This window comes from Ranitomeya variabilis, chromosome 1 (assembly GCF_051348905.1).
Source record: "Ranitomeya variabilis isolate aRanVar5 chromosome 1, aRanVar5.hap1, whole genome shotgun sequence".
Lineage (NCBI taxonomy): Eukaryota > Metazoa > Chordata > Amphibia > Anura > Dendrobatidae > Ranitomeya > Ranitomeya variabilis.
In genome coordinates, this window is record NC_135232.1 from 436,105,381 (window position 1) to 436,125,661 (window position 20,281).

A 20,281-nucleotide genomic window follows, 5' to 3' on the forward strand; every position below is an offset into this window, starting at 1 on the left:
CCTCATATTTTGCTCCTTACAGTAAAATGAGCTCCATATATTGGTCCATACTGTATAATGGTCCCCATATATTGCTCCATACAGTATAATGAGCCCTATATATTGCTCCATACTGTATAATGGGCCCCAGATAATGTTCCATAAAGAATAAAGAGCCCCATATATTGATCCATATATAATGGGCCCCATATAATGCTCCATACACTAGGATGGGCCCCATATAGTATAATGAGCCCCATACATTGCTCCATACCGTATAATGAATCCCATATAATGCTCCATACAGTATATGATGTGCCCCGTATATTGCTCCATACAGAATGGGCCCCATATAATGCTCCATACAAAATAGTCCCCATATAATGCTCCATATATAATGGGCCCCATATAATGCTCCATATATAATAGGCCCCATATGATGCTCCATATTTAATGGACCCCATATGATGCTCTATGATGAGCATCATATAATGCTCCATATATAATGGGCCCAATAAAAGATGCTTCAGTGTATGATGATTCCATATAATGCTCGATATATAAAGGGCCCCATATGTGATACTCCAGTGTGTGATGGGCCCATATATGATGCTCCAGTGTATGATGGGCCCATATATGATGCTCTAGTGTATGATGGGCCCATAAGTGATGATCCACTGTACGATGGGCCCATATATGATGCTCCAGTGTTTAATGGGCTCCATATATGATGCTCCAGTGTATAATGGGCCCCATATATATGATCCAGTGTATGATGGGCCCATATATGATGCTCTATGGTACAGTGGGTTCCTTATATAATGCTCCAGTGTATAATGGGCACAATATATAATGCCCCATATATGATCCACCAGTGTCTGATGGGCTCCATATTTGATGTTCCAGTTTATAATGGGCCTCATATATAATGTTCCATATGTGATGGACCCATATATGATGCTCCCATGTATGATGGTCCCCATATATAATGCTCTAAACATAATAAAAAAAGAAATACTCACTTTTCCTCGGTACCCGCTGCTCTGCAACGGACTCCTCAGCATTGCCGTCTTCTAGCTCTCCGCACTGTAACTTTTAAAGCAGAGGGTGCACAGATGTGACGACATTGCACAGTCTGACCTGAACGTCACAGTCAGAGAAAGGAAGATGCAGCAGTGTTGGAGTGGGGAGAGGTAAGTATCGGAAGTGCTGGGGCCCTGAGCATGCAGGGGAGTCCACTTGCGGGTGCAGGTACAGACACCGGGCCCACATAGTGTTCCAGTGTCCCCGACGGCAAGTGGGCCCCCCCCACCTGCTCCAGGCCCCGGCACTTGCACAGATATAATCTTCTTTTCCAAGACATTTGCTAGTAGGAAGCCCTCTTTAACACAAAAGTACATTGGCACTTAAATCCATACTTGTATTTTATTTGAGTTGATTCCACAAAACAAATGCAATCCATTGTGAGTGATTGTTTGTTGTTACAGCACACAGACATGACAAAATGTGACTTATATCTTTCTTATTAGTGGTCTCCACCCTATATTAGTAGACAGACAACTTAATCCTCTTTCTTGCAAGACATGTTAATACCAAGTGTAGTGAATGAAGAGGTTGGCCTGCTCACACAAGTAAAACAGGTACATTATATTAGTAATTTTACAGATAGAGTGCTAGAATGTGACTTATTGGGCTACAGTATATGATGTCAAACTGTGTCCTACTATGATGCTGTCATTCAGAAAGTTTTGCTTCAAATTATATATAAACTTGTTGAGCCAGTTCTTTAAGGAAAACATTGTATCATAATGCAGGTCTGGACAGTAAATCCAGTTCTGATTTACTGTAATATTTGTAGGTTGCATTTACTCTGGTTAATACAAGAGTACACTAAGGCTGGGTGTTGATTGTCTGAGAGGATGAGCACTTACTATAGATCCCTTGAATTAGTGTAATTGAAGTTCTGAATAACTTTTGAATTGAAGAATTCATTCTGTTTTTACTCTTAAATCCTTCTACCATTAGGGCTGGGTTCTACATAGAAGATCTCTCGATGACTCTGAACACCACATAAAGATAACTACACTGCAAAAAGTCCACAAACACCCATCATGTTCTCAGAATAGTCAGTGCGCTCTCCAGACATGTATGTTTTAGCAATTACATGTACTCACAATTAAAATATATTAGCATACTCTGTCACTATCCAATCAGAGATGACAGGGTCAGAATGTAAAAAGAGGGACACGCCCCTTTGACAAAGGAATGGTTACACCCAGTTGTAATGATTCACTTTCACATGGATTAAGTAAATGGCAGCTGGTGGCCTTCAAAAGGTTACAATTTAAAATACTCACTTTACCCGACCCTCCGCTCTTCATCATCTCTTGTCCGGTCCTCATTGTATCTTCTTACCACCGCTGTCAGTGCTGAATTCTCTGCTTGGTTGCCAACCATACAGAAATTCCAGGACAGTCTGTAAAAGTAGGGATTTTTTTTGCAATGTCCATAAAAAAAATGTAAGGCATCCGTGCTTTTTTGAGGCTAAAGAAACTTATACAGATTATTATGACTGTCATTGTCATCATTTTACAATTTACAGTGAAAGCAAGTGATGTCTTCATATTAGAATGATGGGATTTAGACATGCATCACTTATAATTATAATGATTTACTATAATTTTCCAATGTGAGCGTAAAATATATTGTCTGTCCGTGAATTTTTGATAACCTGGCCAGAAAAATTAAATAGTAAAAAGCAACTTATCTGCCAGCCCCTTCACAGTAGGATAGGATTTACGACTATGATGAGGTCCATGGTTGTGTGCAATTTTAGGGAAGTACAGGACATCTTGACATGTGCAGTGACCTTGTGCATTAATGTGCATAAACAGCATTAAGAGGCTTTGGGATTCAGCGCTTACAGCGGGAGAAAGAAGTAGGAATTAGCGAACCCGAACTATGAAGTTCAGGATTCATACCAGACATCAAGTGTCCAGTGCTGAACTCCAGGCAAGGACTTCTTCCGGAAGACAGTGAGAAGTCCAGGTTACTATTGGGAGTTTGGTTGCATAATAAAGCCTATTGAAAGGCTGCAGCACAGTCAAGTAGCAACCTTTTAGGCCTTAACAGCCATGCAACACGTTAGTTAGCCTGCATAAATGCCGAATCACGGGTGGCGCTGCCATTGTGCTGTGATTAGAGTAGGGAAAAGAATAAAATAAATAATTAAATAAACAATGAGGAGTCCCCTGTATTTTTATAACCAGACAGGACAAGGGAAATCAGACAGCATTGAAGTGGTCTTTTTATGCTGGGAAGGGGCTACTATTCATGGACCTTCCCAGCCTATTATTATAAATCCGCAGCAGTCTGCTTTGACTTTGCCTAATAACCTGCTAAGGCAAAGCAGACATCTGGGAGCTAATATTAATAGGCTGGGAAGGTCCATAGATATTAGCCCCTTCCCAGCCTAATAAGACCAGCCATCAACCGCCCCAGAAATGGCGCATCCATTACATTTGCCGTACCACAAATATTATTTACACTGCATACATTAAAATTGTGATAGAGCATTATAATAAGGGATATTTTGTACATTATGTGATAAATTAAAATATGCATTTGTACATATACAGTGCCTTGAAATTGTAGTCATACCCTGTGAACTTTTTCACATTTTTTTAACATTACACCCACAAACTTTAATGTATTTTATTGGGGCTTTATGTAATATACCAACACTAAGTAACAAGTATTTGTTAAATGTAAAGGAAATGATACATGGTTTTCTAATTACACTGCGTTACAAATTATTATGTAAATGCTATTTTTCTCTGAGTTTCCTAAATGGTCAATACAAACGGGTCAGTATAATGTTCAAATCATCAACCGTTAGAGTATGAATCAAATTTTGTTGGAAAAAAACTTCCAGTGATAACAATATTTTTTTCAAAACAGAAAAAGAAATTAAAAATTAACTGTTTCAAATTATGATGCACAACAGAGTTTCCAAACATTTTATAGGTTGTAATGAATTGAAAATGGTCATTTGTTGAATTTTCAGCATTAAGAGGTCGCATTTACTGAAATAAAAATCTTTTTCAATCGAAAACATCTTAACAGGCCACGTTGCACGTTGACATATGACCACTTCTTTGATATCACCTTCACAATTCTTGCATCCATGTAACTTTAGAATAGCCTTCCAGATATGCTATTTTGATGTGAACTGCTTCCCACTCTGAGATCTTTTGCTTGAGGTTACTCCAAACTTTCTCAACAGGGCTGAGGTAAAGGTAGGATGGTGGCCACACCATGAGTTAATGCCCATAGCAGCCAATGACTCGGAGATATACTTTGCAGCATGAGATGGTGCATTGTCATGCATGAAGATGATTTTGCTATGGATGGCACAGTTATTTTTTTTGTTCCATTTAAGACAGTGGTCACTCTATTTGCTTTACCAAAGTCATTTTCACACCTTCTGCAATCCTAAAGGGGCCTACTATGTCTCTTCCCATGATTCCGACCCAAAATATGACCTCGCCACCGCCTTGCTGATGTCACAGACTTGTAGGCACATGGTGGCCATCCACAAACCATAATTAGAAAACTGTATCATTTCTTTTACACATCACAAATACTTACTACTTTGTGTTGGCATATCACATAAAATGTCAATAAAAAACATTTAAGCTTGTGGGTGTAATGTGAAAACAATGTGAACCATTCACAGGGTATGAATACATTTTCAAGGCACTGTATAGGTTTTTCTGTAAATTTATACATTTAATAGTACCTTAGGTTACCCATAGAGCTCAAACAAATCTTTGTCCTCTTTGAAAAACAACACAAACAAAAAGTGATAAATCACAGGGTCAAGGAAACATTTTTCTTTCTAAGATATACACTTTGGATAATATGAAGTTAAAGAGAATCTGTCAGCCCGATTTTGCAATCTAAAGTAAAGGCTGTAATGTCAATGTAATACAGTTTACATTGTAATCTCTGGTGTAGAAATCCACTTTTTTGGTCTTCTTTCACACGTTTTGACATTTTACAGTGCACTAGGTTTTCTCCTCCCTGTCTGTGATGCTCCTCCACCTGCCTCCAGTCTGTGACTAACAGGTCACTGCTGAGATTTCAAACAGAGGAGGCAGATCATTCACAGACTGGAGGCAGGCGGAGGAGTCAGGGAATCACAGACAGGGAGGAGAAGACCCAGTGTACAGTCCGGCCCCAGTGCACTGAAATCTAATCAGCAGAAAACTGTGTTTTTATTTCCAATAAAGGACTGTTCTATGTGACTGTAATTTTATTACAGTTGACTATGTGGTTAGTAAGGAGAGTTTTTAGGCACCTCTCCATAACTAACCTGTGGGCTTGATATCAGGTGAAATTACAAAGCTGATTTCAACCTCACAAATATTACCCCAATTGGCACCGCACCAGGGCAAGTGGTAAGAGCCAGGCAAAGCACCAGAATTGATGCGTCTAACATGTGCACCTATTTTTATTCTGGGGAGTGACAATATGCATGGCTCCATGTTGGTCTGAGTATCACAGCCCCAGCTGTCTGCTTTAGCTTGGCTGTTTGTAAAAAATGGGGGGACCCCACGTCATTTTATTAAATGATTTTTTAAATAATTTAAAAAACTGTGTTGGGACCCATCTATTTTTACTGACCAGCCAAGATAACACTGACAACTGAGGGCTGCAACCTGCAGCTGTCAGCTTTACCTGTGTTGGTTAGCAAAAGTAGAGGGGACCCTACGACCTTTTTGTTAATTTTATTTATTGCACAGGTACCGGCTGACAAATACTCTCATCATCATATTCCTGCTCTTGCTGCTATTAGCGAGATCGGGCGTACAATGATGAGAGCAGTACTCACAGCAGCCGACACCTGTGACCAGCGGTAACCTTTTAACCTCTGGTCACAGTTCTGGCTAACAAACTATCATCTGTATGATCGCGTGGAAATCGCAACGCTCTGACTGGTGATAATGAACTTACCGCTGATCAGAACCAGTGTTTTTCATGCTGTCACACAGATGACAGCAAGGAAAGCACTGGATGTTTGAATTGCTGAACTCAAACAGTAACACAGACTTCAGGGAGAAGCCAATATTCAGGGCTCGCTACAGACCTCAAACTTTACCGTTCGGGTTTTCCCATCCCTAAATAGGACTTTAAAAGCTATGAACCCCTTTGAAGTGGAAAAAATGTTTTTTTTACATATGTTGCTGCATAAATTTAGTTAATCAAATTTCAGTCTGCAGTCTTCATTCCTTCTTTTATTTACAGACTCATTTATTTATTTTAAGACACTTGATATGCAGTTTGCAGCCTGATCTTCGTTCAAGAAGTTTGAGGAGTGTACCTCCAGTAATTTAGGCTGGATTTGAGCTCTATAAAATCAAGGGTACCACCACCAACAGATCACTCATGTGATAGTAGGGATACGTGTGACCATCAAATGAGTTTAAAAGCAATATTTTATTAGAAAAATAGTTAAAAAAATACATAAACAAAGTGGCTCAGAGTGTGAGGGACATCTGATGAGAGCAGTGATAGTAGGCCAGTCACAACACCAGTGAGCAATGCTCAAATAGTATACAGTGCCTTTGCAAAAGTATACGGCCCCCTGGAACTTTTCAACCTTTTCCCACATATCACGCTTCAAACATAAAGATACCAAATGTAAATTTTTGGTGAAGAATCAACAACAAGTGGAAAACAATTGTGAAGTTGAAAAAAATTTATTGGTTATTTAAAATTTTTGTGGAAATTCAAAAACTGAAAAGTGGGGCGTGCAATGTTATTTGGCCCCTTTACTTTCAGTGCAGCAAACTCACTCCAGAAGTTCATTGTGGATCTCTGGATGATCCAATGTTGTCCTAAATGCCTAATGATGATAAATATAATCCACCTGTGTGTAATCAAGTCTCCATGTAAATGCACCTGCTCTTTGATAGCCTCGGTTCTGTTTGAAGCACAGAGAGCATCATAAAGACCATGGAACAAAACAGGCAGGTCCATGATACTGTTGTGGAGAAGGTTAAAGCCGGATTTGGATACAAAATGATTTCCAAAACTTTAAACATCCAAAGGTGCACTGTGTAAGTGATCATATTGAAATGGAGGAGTATCATACCACTGCAAATCTACCAAAACCCGGCGTATCCAGGTGTTAGAATGGCCAAGTCAAAGTCCAGACCCCAATCCAATTGAGAATCTGTGGAAATAGCTGAAAACTGCTGTTCACAAACGATCTCCATCAAACCTCACTGAGCTCGAGCTGTTTGCCAAGGAAGAATGGGCAAGAATTTTGGTCTGTCAACGTACAAAACTGATAGAGACATACCCCAAGCGACTTGCAGCTGTAATCGCAGCAAAAGGTGGTGCGACTAAGTATTAAGTTAAAGGGGCTGAATAATATTGCACGCCCCAATTTTCAGTTTTTGAATTTCCACAAAAATTTAAAATAACCAATAAATTTCATTCAACTTCACAATTGTGCTCCACTTGTTGTTGATTCGTCACCAAAAATTTACATTTGGTATCTTTATGTTTGAAGCATGATATGTGGGAAAAGGTTGAAAAGTTCCAGGGAGCCGAATGCTTTCGCAATGCACTATATATATATATATATATATATATATATATATATATATATATATATATATATAAATCTACAAATCCTATGGAACTACAGAATTATGCTGTATAAAATAATTACAAGTAACTAAATAATACATTGTGTATCACTTTTACAAAACATATAATTACATTTTTAGCCAATTCCTAAATCAAATCATATTTTTCTGTCAAAAATGTCCTGAAAAGCTCTATTTAACATTGCCATTTTTAAACTTACAGATTCTTTCAAGAACTCCGATAATAGAGTCTTAAATTTACCCCCCATGATGTCGCTCTCAGAAGTCACCTGTTTCTGTTTGTCAATTTCCACCATTTGTCTCTTTTCAGACAGGTCCTAACCTTGAATTTTTAACTCTTTCCGTGCAACTTTTTCTGTGGATTCTTGGATCATTTTATAGGGCAAATAACAAATACCGCATATACTCGAGTATAAGCCGAGATTTTCAGACCCCAAAAAATGGGCTGAAAGTGCCCCTCTCGGCTTATACTCGAGTCATGGTCGGCGGGGGGTTGGCGGGTGAGGAGGAGCAACGACTGTCACATACTCACCTACTCCTGGCGTGGTCCCTGCATGTCCCATGGTCTCCGGTGCTGACAGCTTCTTCTCCTGTTCAGCAGTCACGTGGTACCACTCATTAAAGTAATGAATATGGACTCCACTCCCATAGGGGTGGAGCTGCATATTCATTCCTGTAATGAGCGGTACCACGTGACTGCTGAACAGAGGAAGAAGCTGCTGGGGCCGGAGACAATCTGTCTGGGAGAAGCTGCCAGGGACCGCGCAGGGTGCAGGTAAGTATTTCATATTCACCTTTCCTCGTTCCACCGCCGCCCCGTCTTCCGCGTCCTCTGCAGTGACTGTTCAGGTCAGAGGGCACGATGATGTATTAGTGTGCACGCTGCCCTCTGCCTGAACAGTCACTGCAGAGAGACGGGACGCTGAGGAGCAGCGGGCAGCGACGAGAGGTGAGTATGTCATTTTTTTTATTGCAGCAGCATTATATGTGGCACATTGTTATATGAAGCATCTTATGGGGCCATAATGAACTGTATGGAGCATGAATGGGGCCACTGCATGGAGCATTCTATGGGGCACATTGTTATATGGAGCATCTTATGGGACCATAATGAACTGCATGGAGCATTACATGTGGCACATTGTTATATGGAGCATCTTATGGGGCCATAATGAACTGTATGGAGCATTACATGTGGCAGATTTATATATTGAGCACCTTATGGGGCCATAATGAACTGTATGGAGCATTATATGTGGCACATTGTTATATGGAGCATCTTATGGGGCCATAATGAACTGTATGGAGCATTATATGTGGCACATTGCTATATGGAGCATCTTATGGGGCCATAATGAACTGTATGGAGCATTATATGTGGCACATTGTTATATGGAGCATATTATGGGGCCATAATGATCAGGTATAGCTGACTCGCCAAAATGTTAAAAATTCTTCTTTTGTATATTTCTTCAGGACTCTTTACCAGATGCAATATTCTAAAGAAAATGTCATGATATTTCTTATAAAAAATGTAGTGGTTTATTGGATTGTCCACCAAAAAGCATCATTGAAACAAAACATAAAATAGGTGAAATAGTTACAAAGAGATTGTCCAATTGTCCATATCAAAGTTTGTTCCCTATCTTTCCTGTGATCCTGAATGATAGATGGCATCTGTCTCTGTCAAAAGCATGGTAGAAGTCCATCAAGAAGCAAGTGACTAACTCACATACCATCTGTCCATCTGATGTCTGTGTGGAGTGTCAGCAAAGTGTCCCAAGAGAATGTAGAGAGAGAAGGAAGAGCACATGGGTCCCATGGGTCATGTTATATATGTCCCACAGAGCACATGTTCTCTCTATATGGTGTTAACTATCCTGAGCTAAATATATATGTGTAATGTCAGAGAAAGGCAATGTGCTCGGTACAGAATTGAGAATAAGAATAAATCAATAATCAATTAATATTTAACAGCGATGCTCCTCTATGAAGCTGTCACTACTGACAGTGGCATCAGAGGGGTTCAATGTCCGCAATCAATGCTAGCACCGATCGTGGGCATTGCTGCTAGCTGTCAGCTCTTACATATACTCCTGTTTGTATATGTACCGTGCATGTCGAGAAGAGGCTAAAGCCATATGTTCCATTTTATTAAATAGTATCTTTTGCAAAAATATTTTTTAAATTATTACATGGATATGTTGATTCAGATCACACAGTGTTAGGGCTAGCGGAACGCACCGAGTAAATAGAGATGTTTTTATTGATATTGGTGCGTTCGCAGCCCGGGGTCCACCGTGCAGGAGTACCTGCTGCTAGCAAACGGCAGCACTATATGGTGGTATGGACTAACTCAGTTAATTCACTGAGTAGCCGTGAAAGCAAAGCACTGTGCCCTGTTAGGCTTCACAGAGGCACAGGCTAACTGCCCAAAAAGAGAGCAGTCAGTGGTCACGCATGCACACAAAACTCCTCGCCGGAGGTGCCAGCATTCTAGGGGCTTATTTCAGCCAGGTCCCTGAGTACATACAAACACAAACTCCTCGCCGGAGGCGCCAGCATTCTAGGGGCTTATTTCAGCCGGGTCCCTGAACACATTCTCACGTGACCACACTGGCACAAAGCACATAACAAAGAACAATACTAGTGCATAGCCGTGCGGCCATGCGAGCCTTAAATGGTTGCAGCACGTACAGGGCCTTCCTAGAAGGACCAATGAGAGGCTGCCACAGAGTGTGAGCACCTACAGGACCTTCCTGAAGTACCAATGGCCTTAGCTGCAGTATCTGATCATGTGACCCTCGATCTCCACTGAGAGAACTTACTCTGGGCATGCTCAGAACGAGAAAAGCAGGACTTAGTCCCAGAAGCGTCTGCTCGCTGCTGCCCAGCACTGACTTCAATGGCAGAAGCAGGAAAGGCAGCAGTAACTCTTTGTACAGAGTCAGACTGAGCGAGACGCTGGGACTGACGTCTCCGCTGAGCAGGCTCCACTGCGGCAGGAGAAGAATGGGAGACCGCAGCAGAGATGGCCCGAGATTCCCCCTGTGCAGAGGTGGGAACTTGACCCCTAACATGCCCCCCCTCTTTGGGCCTCGCTACGTTCGGAGGCAGCAATGAGCTGCGGAGCCCGAATGTGCTCAGCAGGCTCCCAGGACCTATCCTCAGGATCGTAACCCTTCCAATCCACCAAATAAAATTTTTTTGCCGCGAACCACATTGCACCCCAAAATAGCGTTCACCTCGTAATCGTCCGTAGACGAACCCGATGTCCCGGCAGATGACTCAGAAAACCAGGACATGTATACGGGCTTAAGGAGGGACACATGAAAGGTGTCTGTGATACCTAGGCGTGGAGGAAGGGCTAGACGGTAGACCACAGGATTAACCTGTTCGAGGACCTTGAAGGGACCCAAGTAGCGAGGAGCAAACTTAGTGGACTCAACACGCAGCCTGATGTTACGAGCGGAGAGCCACACTAAGTCGCCAGGAGCAAAGGTCGGGGCAGGGCGCCGATGTGCATCGGCGGAGGACCTCATTCTCTCCTTAGAGGCCCGGGTGGCATCCTGAGTGTGGTCCCAAATGTCTCGTGCCTCCACTGCCCAGTCTGCCACCCTGGAGTCAGCAGAGGACATGGGCATAGGCACAGGAACCCGTGGATGCTGGCCGTAATTAAGGAGGAAAGGAGTCTGACCAGTGGAGTCGGCTACAGCGTTGTTAAGGGCAAACTCTGCCCACGGTAACAAGGATGCCCAGTCATCCTGCCTGACAGAAACAAAATGTTGTAAATAAGTGACCAGAGTCTGATTGGCTCTCTCAACCAACCCATTCATCTCAGGATGATAAGCCGAGGAGAGATTTCTCAATACTGAGTAGACGACAAAGCTCCCTCCAGAATCGAGATGCAAACTGGGGACCCCGGTCACTGACAATCTTGTCCGGCATTCTGTGTAAGCGAAAGATATGCTTGATGAACACGGCTGCCAGAGCCCGTGCAGAAGGTAGCTGTGGAAGAGGCACCAAATGAACCATTTTGGAAAAATGGTCGGTGATCACCCAGATAATGGTGCAACTACGAGACTTGGGTAAGCCCACCACAAAGTTCATCCCGACCATCTCCCAGGGCCTGTCCCCCACCGGCAGAGGGTAAAGCAACCCAGCTGGCCATTGCCAAGGGGACTTGTTCTTGGCGCAAGAGACACACGCCCGAACATAGTCTGCGACATCACGAGCCATATGCGGCCACCAGTATGTCCTCGCCAGTAACTCAGATGTCCTTTTGGAACCAAAATGTCCACCCACCCTGGACGAGTGTGCCCAAGAGAAAACCTCCGGTCGCAAACTGGATGGTACAAAAGTCTTGCCCGGAGGCACAGACTCTAGCGAAACTGGGGCCACAGTTCTCAGGCTCTCAGTGGGGACAGTAAGCCGAGGCTCCTCTTCCTCCTCCACAGATGACACAACGGAGCGAGAGAGAGCGTCGGCACAAATGTTCTTCTCCCCAGAATGAAAATGGAGAGTGAAATGAAACCGGGAGAAGAACAAGGACCATCTGGCCTGGCGAGAATTTAACCGCTGGGCTGTCTGCAGGTACACCAAATTTTTATGATCAGTGAAGACTTGGAAGGGAAAACGAGCTCCTTCCAAGAGATGTCTCCACTCCAAGAATGCCAACTTCATGGCCAGCAACTCCCTGTCCCCGATGGAATAATTCCTCTCTGCTGGTGAGAAGGTCTTAGAAAATAAGAAGCAAGGATGCTTCCGACCTTGAGCATCCTTTTGGAAGAGGACTGCTCCAGCACCAACAGATGAGGCATCCAACTCCATGATAAATGGCTTATCTACATCGGGGCGATGTAGGATGGGAGCGCTAGCGAAGTGTGACTTTATGGAGTTAAAGGCCTTGGAGACCCCCTCAGACCACAATTTGGGATTTGCCCCCTTCTTGGTGAGGGCAACCAAGGGAGCTACCAAAGTTGAGAAGTGCGGAATGAACTGGCGATAATAATTAATGAACTCCATAAAGCGCTGCACCGCTTTAAGAGAATGGGGTTCCTGCCAGTCCATCACAGCCTGTAGTTTGGCAGGATCCATAGCCAATCCCTGGGCAGAGATGATATAGCCTAGGAAAGGTAAGGACTCCTGCTCGAACATACACTTCTCCAACTTGGCATAGAGGGAGTTTGCCCGTAGGAGGTCGAAGACTTTGCAAACATCTCTCCGGTGGAAGTCAATATCTGGAGAGTAGATGAGAATATCATCCAGATAGACAACAACTGAGGTGGTGAGCATATCCGGAAGATGTCGTTCACAAAGTCTTGGAAAACGGCTGGGGCATTACAGAGTCCGAAGGGCATCACCAGATATTCATAGTGCCCATCCCTAGTGTTAAAAGACGTCTTCCATTCGTCCCCCTCACGGATGCGAATCAGGTTGTAAGCACCCCACAGTTTAGTAAACACCCTTGCTCCCCGAAGCCTATCGAAGAGCTCAGATATCAAGGGCAAAGGATACTTATTCTTAACAGTGATGGCGTTAAGACCCCTGTAGTCTATGCATGGACACAGTTCCCCATTCTTCTTCTGCACGAAGAAGAACCCAGCCCCAGCAGGTGACACTGACTTCCTGATGAACCCTCTTGCCAGATTCTCTTGAATGTACTGAGACATTGCCTCCGTGTCCAGGAGAGATAACGGATAAACTCGACCCCGGGGAGGCTCAGCACCAGGCAAGAGATCAATAGGACAGTCATAGGGGCGGTGAGGCGGAAGGGTCTCCGCCGCCTTTTTGGAGAACACGTCCGCATGAGACCAGTATTGCTTGGGGAGAGAGGATAGATCTGCGGTTACCTCTGTAGTAGCAACCTGAACGCACTCTCTTTGACACCTACCCTCACAAGACTCACCCCATCCCAGAATTCTGCCAGAGGACCACACGATATGAGGAGAGTGGTACCATAGCCAAGGTATCCCCAACAGGATTCCCACTGTGCAGAGGCGGGAACTCGACCCCTAATACACATACTGTACATCATTGATTTTTACTAAATTTTGTACTCAATCCAAATTGCCACATTTTTGCAAAGGAAAAAAATCAATCCAAAGCAATCTACTTGTGCTGCCAAAACAGAATTTAATAGTTTCATTTCATTCAGGTGTTTGGCACGTTTATTTTACCACTGTGACTATTTTTCGGATGCAGCGCTGCACAGTAATCAGATTAGTGGTGTCATATTTATTGATGCAAATTACATTTCTATGTATTTAGTTGTGCAGGATGGTCTCTACTAAAGCTGAAGATTGTGTTTTTCCTACAGGAAAATATTATCACAGTATGTCCGCTGTTGATCACAATGGTAAAACAGATCTATCTAGCAATTGGTGTTGGAACAACTAAAAAAACATAAGAACCAGAAGGATTTAAGAATATTTTTAATGTATTTGGAAAGATTATATTGTAACACTAATAGTTAAAGAAATTTTCTTAGGATACAGTGAGTCATAAATATCACATTGGTAGAGTTTTGGCGTCTTGTTATCTATCTCTCTTTGCTGCAGGTTTGCAGGTTATGCTTTGATACTTACATATTCTTCTGTAACATTCAAGAGTATTTTTTGTTGATGATTGTTTCTCTATGTATATTCTTTATGAAAGTCTTGACCAGAGATGAGCGAACCTTTTAAGGTTCAAATCGGTTCACTTTGCCGAACGTTTAGACGTTCGCAAACAGTTCACCAAACATATCTGAACCCCATTAAATTCAATATTCAATGGGAGGCCAAACCAAACATACACAACACTTTAAAGGGTGACAAAAAGCTTCCTAGCAGCTCAAATTAGGAGCCAGCATCATGAAAATTGGCATCAATTGAGTCACAGGTAGAAATTTGCAAATGGCACACCAGAAGTCAGCCATGGGCCATTCATGAGGTATCAGGGCCTAGCCCAGCACTTACAGCTTTGAATTGAAGTTTCATTGAGGACCTGGTGGTTAGGGGAGTGGTGTAAGCCTTTTTAGTTGGGAGCCCTGATATCTCATGCAACACCTCCAAATTTTTTTTCCAGCCACACTCAGATGGCACAATGTCACGATTGGACTGGCGAGTAAACTGGGACCAGGGGCACCTTTCCTGGCCCTAGCTCTAGGGGGCGCCCTAACTCGCCCTGTTCCCCGGGATACCTCAGATGGCGAGGATGCTGGGGCCTCCGCCCTTGCCCTGTCTCCAGACTGCCACCCTGCATCTGTCCCCCTCCCCACCCGGAGAAGAGATGCGCTACCGTGTACAACAGTACACCAACCCGACAAACAGGGGAACGAAGACAAGGGTAAAAAGAAAACTCCACTCACACAAAATATGCTCTCACAAATAACAGGGGTAACCACCAGGGTGTGAAGGACGGGGAGAGTAAATAAGGCAGGTAAGGATGAGGAATATTCCAAGCGTACAAACCATACAACTGCCGCACAATAAATTCCTCCAGCTCTCCAAACACCAGCTCCTCACTACTCCAGGTCTATCAAGCAAATGCTATTTCAGACAAGGATCTGATCAGAAGGCCTAGCTTTTATAGGAGAGAGGAGTGGCTAACCAAGCACAGCTGAAAGCAGGAATTTCCACATGGCCTATTAACCCCTGTCCTGCTGAAAGAAAACAAAACACCATTAATACACAGAAGAAGTGCTTCTTCTCAGAGATGAAGCAGAAGCCATCAGACGCCATGGTCTTCTGGTACTGTTCTGTCGCGGTAACTCCGTGACACACAAACATCAGTTTCATACTGTACTATTGGTAGAAAAGTGTAAGGAAAGTAACACAGGTAGTTGACTGATGAATTGACCCACACTAGAACCTTTTATAATGGCACAGAAGTAGCCAGTCCTGGCCATGCATGAAGTATCAGTGTCTGAGTCAGTATTTACAGCTTTGAATTGAAGTTTCAATGAGGACCTGGTGGTTAAAGGAGCAGTGTAAGCCTTTTTAGCAGGGAGCCCTGATACCTCATACAACACCTCCAATTTTTTTTTCTAGCCATACTTAGATGGCACAAACATCAGTGTTATATAGTATTACTGGTAGAAAAATGTAAGTAAAGTAACAAAGGTAGTTGAGTGAAAGTAAGTGCAGGACTGCCTGTCTGTGAGCTCAACTGAGGCCTGTCCCACACGTCCAGATAATTCCAATACCGGAAAAATCGGTACCGGAGTTATCCGTGTCCATGTGTCCATGAGCTCACGTGGCACATCAGTGTGGCACACATGCAGCAGCCGTGTGCCGCCCATGTGCCGACTGGGTACCACACAGACCGTGCAGGAGACAGTGCTACAGTAAGCGCTGTCCCCTGCTTTGGGTGCTGAAGCCGCCATTCATTTCTTCTCTCCAGCAGCGTTCGCTGGAGAGAAGAAATGAAAAATCATTGTTTTTGTTTTTTTTGCTGTTGAAATAAAGATCTTTGTCACCACCCCCCTCCCACCCCCTGTGAGCCCGCCGCTGGAAATAAAATACTTATTTCAACCGCAAAAAAACCAAAAAGACAATGATTTTTCATTTCTTCTCTCCAGCGAACACTGCTGGAGAGAAGAAATGAATGGCGGCTTCAGCACCACAAGCTGGGGAGACAGTGCTTACTGTAGCGCCGTCTCCTGCATGGCACACGGACGGCACACGGACAGCATCCGTGTGGGGTACGTGTTTTACACGGACCCATTGACTTTAAAGGGTCCGTGTGATCCGTGCGCTCCCACGAACACTGACATGTCTCCGTGTTTTTCAAACGGACACACAGTCCGTGAAAACACGCTGACATGTGCAGAGACACATTGATTTTTAATGTGTCTACGTGTGTCAGTGTCTCCGATACGTGAGAAAACTGACACCAGACGTACCGGAGCCACTGACATGTGAAACCGGCCTTAAACAGGCAACCCACCAGGTGGAGACCCAACTTGGAGTCTCCACATTTAAAAAAAAATATTGTCTCACACCACTAAAGTGGCATCAATTTCATTAGTGTACAAATAGTATAATATGCCTCTTACACACCTTCCACTATAGACATCCCACCAGATGGAGACCCAACGTGGAGTCTCCACAATTCAAATAATTATTGTCACACACCACTAAAGTGGCATCAATTTCCACAGAGTAGATAGATGCAATAGGCCTCTGACACACCTTCTACCATAGGCAACCCACCAGATGGAGACCCAACTTCAAGTCTCCACATTTCAAAAAATTGTTTGTAAGAGTAGCAGGAGTAGCCACAGCAGGCACAGAAGCAGACACAGAAGGTGTCACAGACTGCAATAATGCAAGATCAATGCATGACACTAAAAACAACAGCACCTAGTCTGCACAGTCTGCTACTGGGGTGCAAAAATCATTCGAGATCCGTGACTTGTTCAATTTGATGAAAGTTAGGTGGTCTACACTTTCAGGGGACAGCTGGATGTACTTATCTGTCAGGACACCACCAGCACCTCTGAAGACATGTTCTGCGAGAACGCTGGCTGCCGGGCATGACAAAACTTCCAAGGAATGACAGGCAAGCTCAGGCCACTGCATCATCCTCTCTAGGGATGGTTTAAAAATGTGTCAAAAGACTCACAGAAATTGCTTACATCACTTCCACTGCTGCTGCTAATATTTATGCGATGATGTCTTGACATTCTCGGGGTTGGACATGTAGAACTGCGATGCACACTGTGTGTCTCACTGCTGTCTTGGGGAAAACCACACTTAAGATTGTCTACAAACGTGTTTCGATACTCCAACATGCGCGCATCTGGCTTAATTTACTCTTAAACTGTGGATCGGATCTATCAGTGTCAACCTACTAGACAGCACTATTGCTAACCCTAAGAATTCGGGCTTCATGTTGAAGATAGTGCAGCAAAAAGGCAGTCACATGTCGGGCACTTCCATGAGGTCCAAGTCTATGGTGTTTTGGTGTTTCGGTGAGATAACACTCAAGGTTTCTTCCTCTGTCCCCTCCCGCCCATCAGCTCTACCTCCTAGTCCTCCTCCATTTGTTCCTCAGCTCCTGCACCTTCATTACCACTTTGTCAGATACTATGAGTCCCCCTCGATCATTGTATTCTTCCCTCCCATGGCACCAGGCTGTGCGAAGACAGTCCAGAAATGTTATATATTCCTATCCCTTCCGCATCCTCTTCTGCTTCCACCTCATCCTCTGGGGCAACCACCTCTTCACGCAGACTATACAATGTGTGCTCAAGCATATACTGTAGATGACCAAAATAGTGATGCTGATTATGGCATCATCAGCGCTAACCATCTTAGTAGCCATTTCAAAACTGTGAAGAAGGGTGCAGAAGTCCTTAATCTGTGCCCACTCTGTAAATGTGATATGTTCCACGTCCGTACTGCATTGGCCCAGACAATATGACATGACATATTGCGTCAGGGCTCGTTGCTGCTGCCACTGTCACTGCAACATGTGCAGAATGGAATTCTACTGTGTCTGCACATCACATATCTGTCACGGGGAGACTAGGGGAATGAGAGCTAATAACCCGGGCCCCTGCAATTTCCCTCAGACTAGGGAAATCCTGACTGACCCTCTACCTGGAGTTTACACTGATGGTGTGCATGTCCAGGCCTTGACCCTCGCCCTGTCTCCTGTTTCAACCCTAGGCTGAAACCAACCGCCCACCACCCAGTGAAGAGGTAATACACCAATACCCACAGTTAGCACAGACAAGGATAAAGGAAAATATACACCACGCCGCAGTCACTCAGGAATACACTATAAATGTGCAGGGCAAAATAAATACAAATATAGGAAGGAGTAAATAAGACTAAGGAAAATACACCACCAGCAACGAATCTCCAACAACCAGCTCTCCACTCCGGACCGAGATAACAATGCACATGACAGAAGCTATAATCGACGACGCCCAATGATCAGGAGAACTATTTAAAGGCAATGGGCATGGCCCAGCTTCCAATCCGAGGATCAGGTAAATTAACCCCGGAACAGCTAGATAAAATCTAGCCGACGCCAATGAGCAAATAGTGGTCAAAAGCGGAATTACCGCTGTCTGTCGAATGACCTGGTCTGAACAGCGTCCGACATGACAGTACCCCGCCTTCTACGAGGGACCCCAGGGCCCTCACGGCTTATAGGACCCGGCTTGTCTGGATGGCGACGATGAAAAAACCTGACCAGCCGATCCGCATGAATATCCGAGGCTGGTACCCAGGACCTCTCCTCAGGCCCATAACCATGCCAGTGTACCAAGTACTGTAAAGTGCGACGCACTACACGAGAGTCAACCACCTTGGAGACTTCAAACTCCAAATTACCATCCACCAAGACTGGAGGTGGCATAGGCGCCGCATCCACAGAACCCACCACCTTCTTTAGAAGAGACCTGTGGAACACGTTGTGTATCTTATACACCGTAGGGAGCTCCAACCGGTACGCTACTGGGTTCATGACGGCGGTGACCCTAAATGGACCAATAAACCGTGGACCCAATTTAAGGGATGGTATTTTGAGTCTTATGTTTTTTGTGGATAACCACACCCAGTCATCCACACTCAGGTCCGGACCTGGCACACGCCTACTGTCAGCCACACGTTTGTACCTAGCACCCACACTCAACAGGCGCTGTTTAACTCTCCTCCAGACTGATGACAATTGTGCTCCTAACTGATCCTCCCCCAGAACGCCGGAAGAGCCCCTCTGACTCAAGGTACAAAATTGAGGATGTAGCCCGTAAACACAAAAAAACGGAGACTCCCCAGACGGATCCTGGTGGTGATTACTGATGGCAAACTCAGCCAAATTAAGAAAGGTAGACCACTCCTCCTGGTTATAAGAGACAAAGCAGCGTAGGTACTGTTCCAAATTTTGGTTCATACGCTCAGTCTGACCATTTGACTGAGGATGGAACGCCGAAGAATGAGACAACTTGATCCCCAGCCGTGAGCAAAATGCTTTCCAAAATTTTACCACAAACTGACACCCCCTATCAGACACGATGTCAGACGGAACCCCATGAAGTCTGACCACCTCCTGCACAAATACCTGAGACAGAGTCTTAGCGTTAGGCAACGAAGGCAAAGACAGAAAGTGCGACATTTTAGAAAACCGATCAACAATCACCAAGATGACCGTGTTCCCAGCTGATGAGGGCAAATCAGTGATGAAATCCATGGAGATTTCCGTCCATGGCTTACTAGGTACTTCAAGAGGAAGTAGTGTGCCAACAGGACGGGAGCGGGGCGTCTTAGCCCTAGCGCACGTGGTACAAGCTGACACGTATGAGACCACATCCTGTTGGATCTTGGGCCACCAAAACCGACGTGACACCAACTCCAAAGTACCTCTAACCCCTGGGTGGCCAGCCAGTACAGCATCATGATGCTCCGCCAAAACCTTTAAGCGGAGATGAAGCGGTACAAAAGATTTGTTGATGGGAAGCTCAGATGGTACCTCCTCCTGAGCCTCGGCAATCTCAGCCTCAACCTCGGTAGTGAGAGCCGAAACCACAACACCCTTTTGGAGGATGGGTACTGGATCTCCCCAAGGTTCACCCCCCCGGAAAATACCTGGACAGAGCATCCGCCTTAGTGTTTTTAGACCCCGGT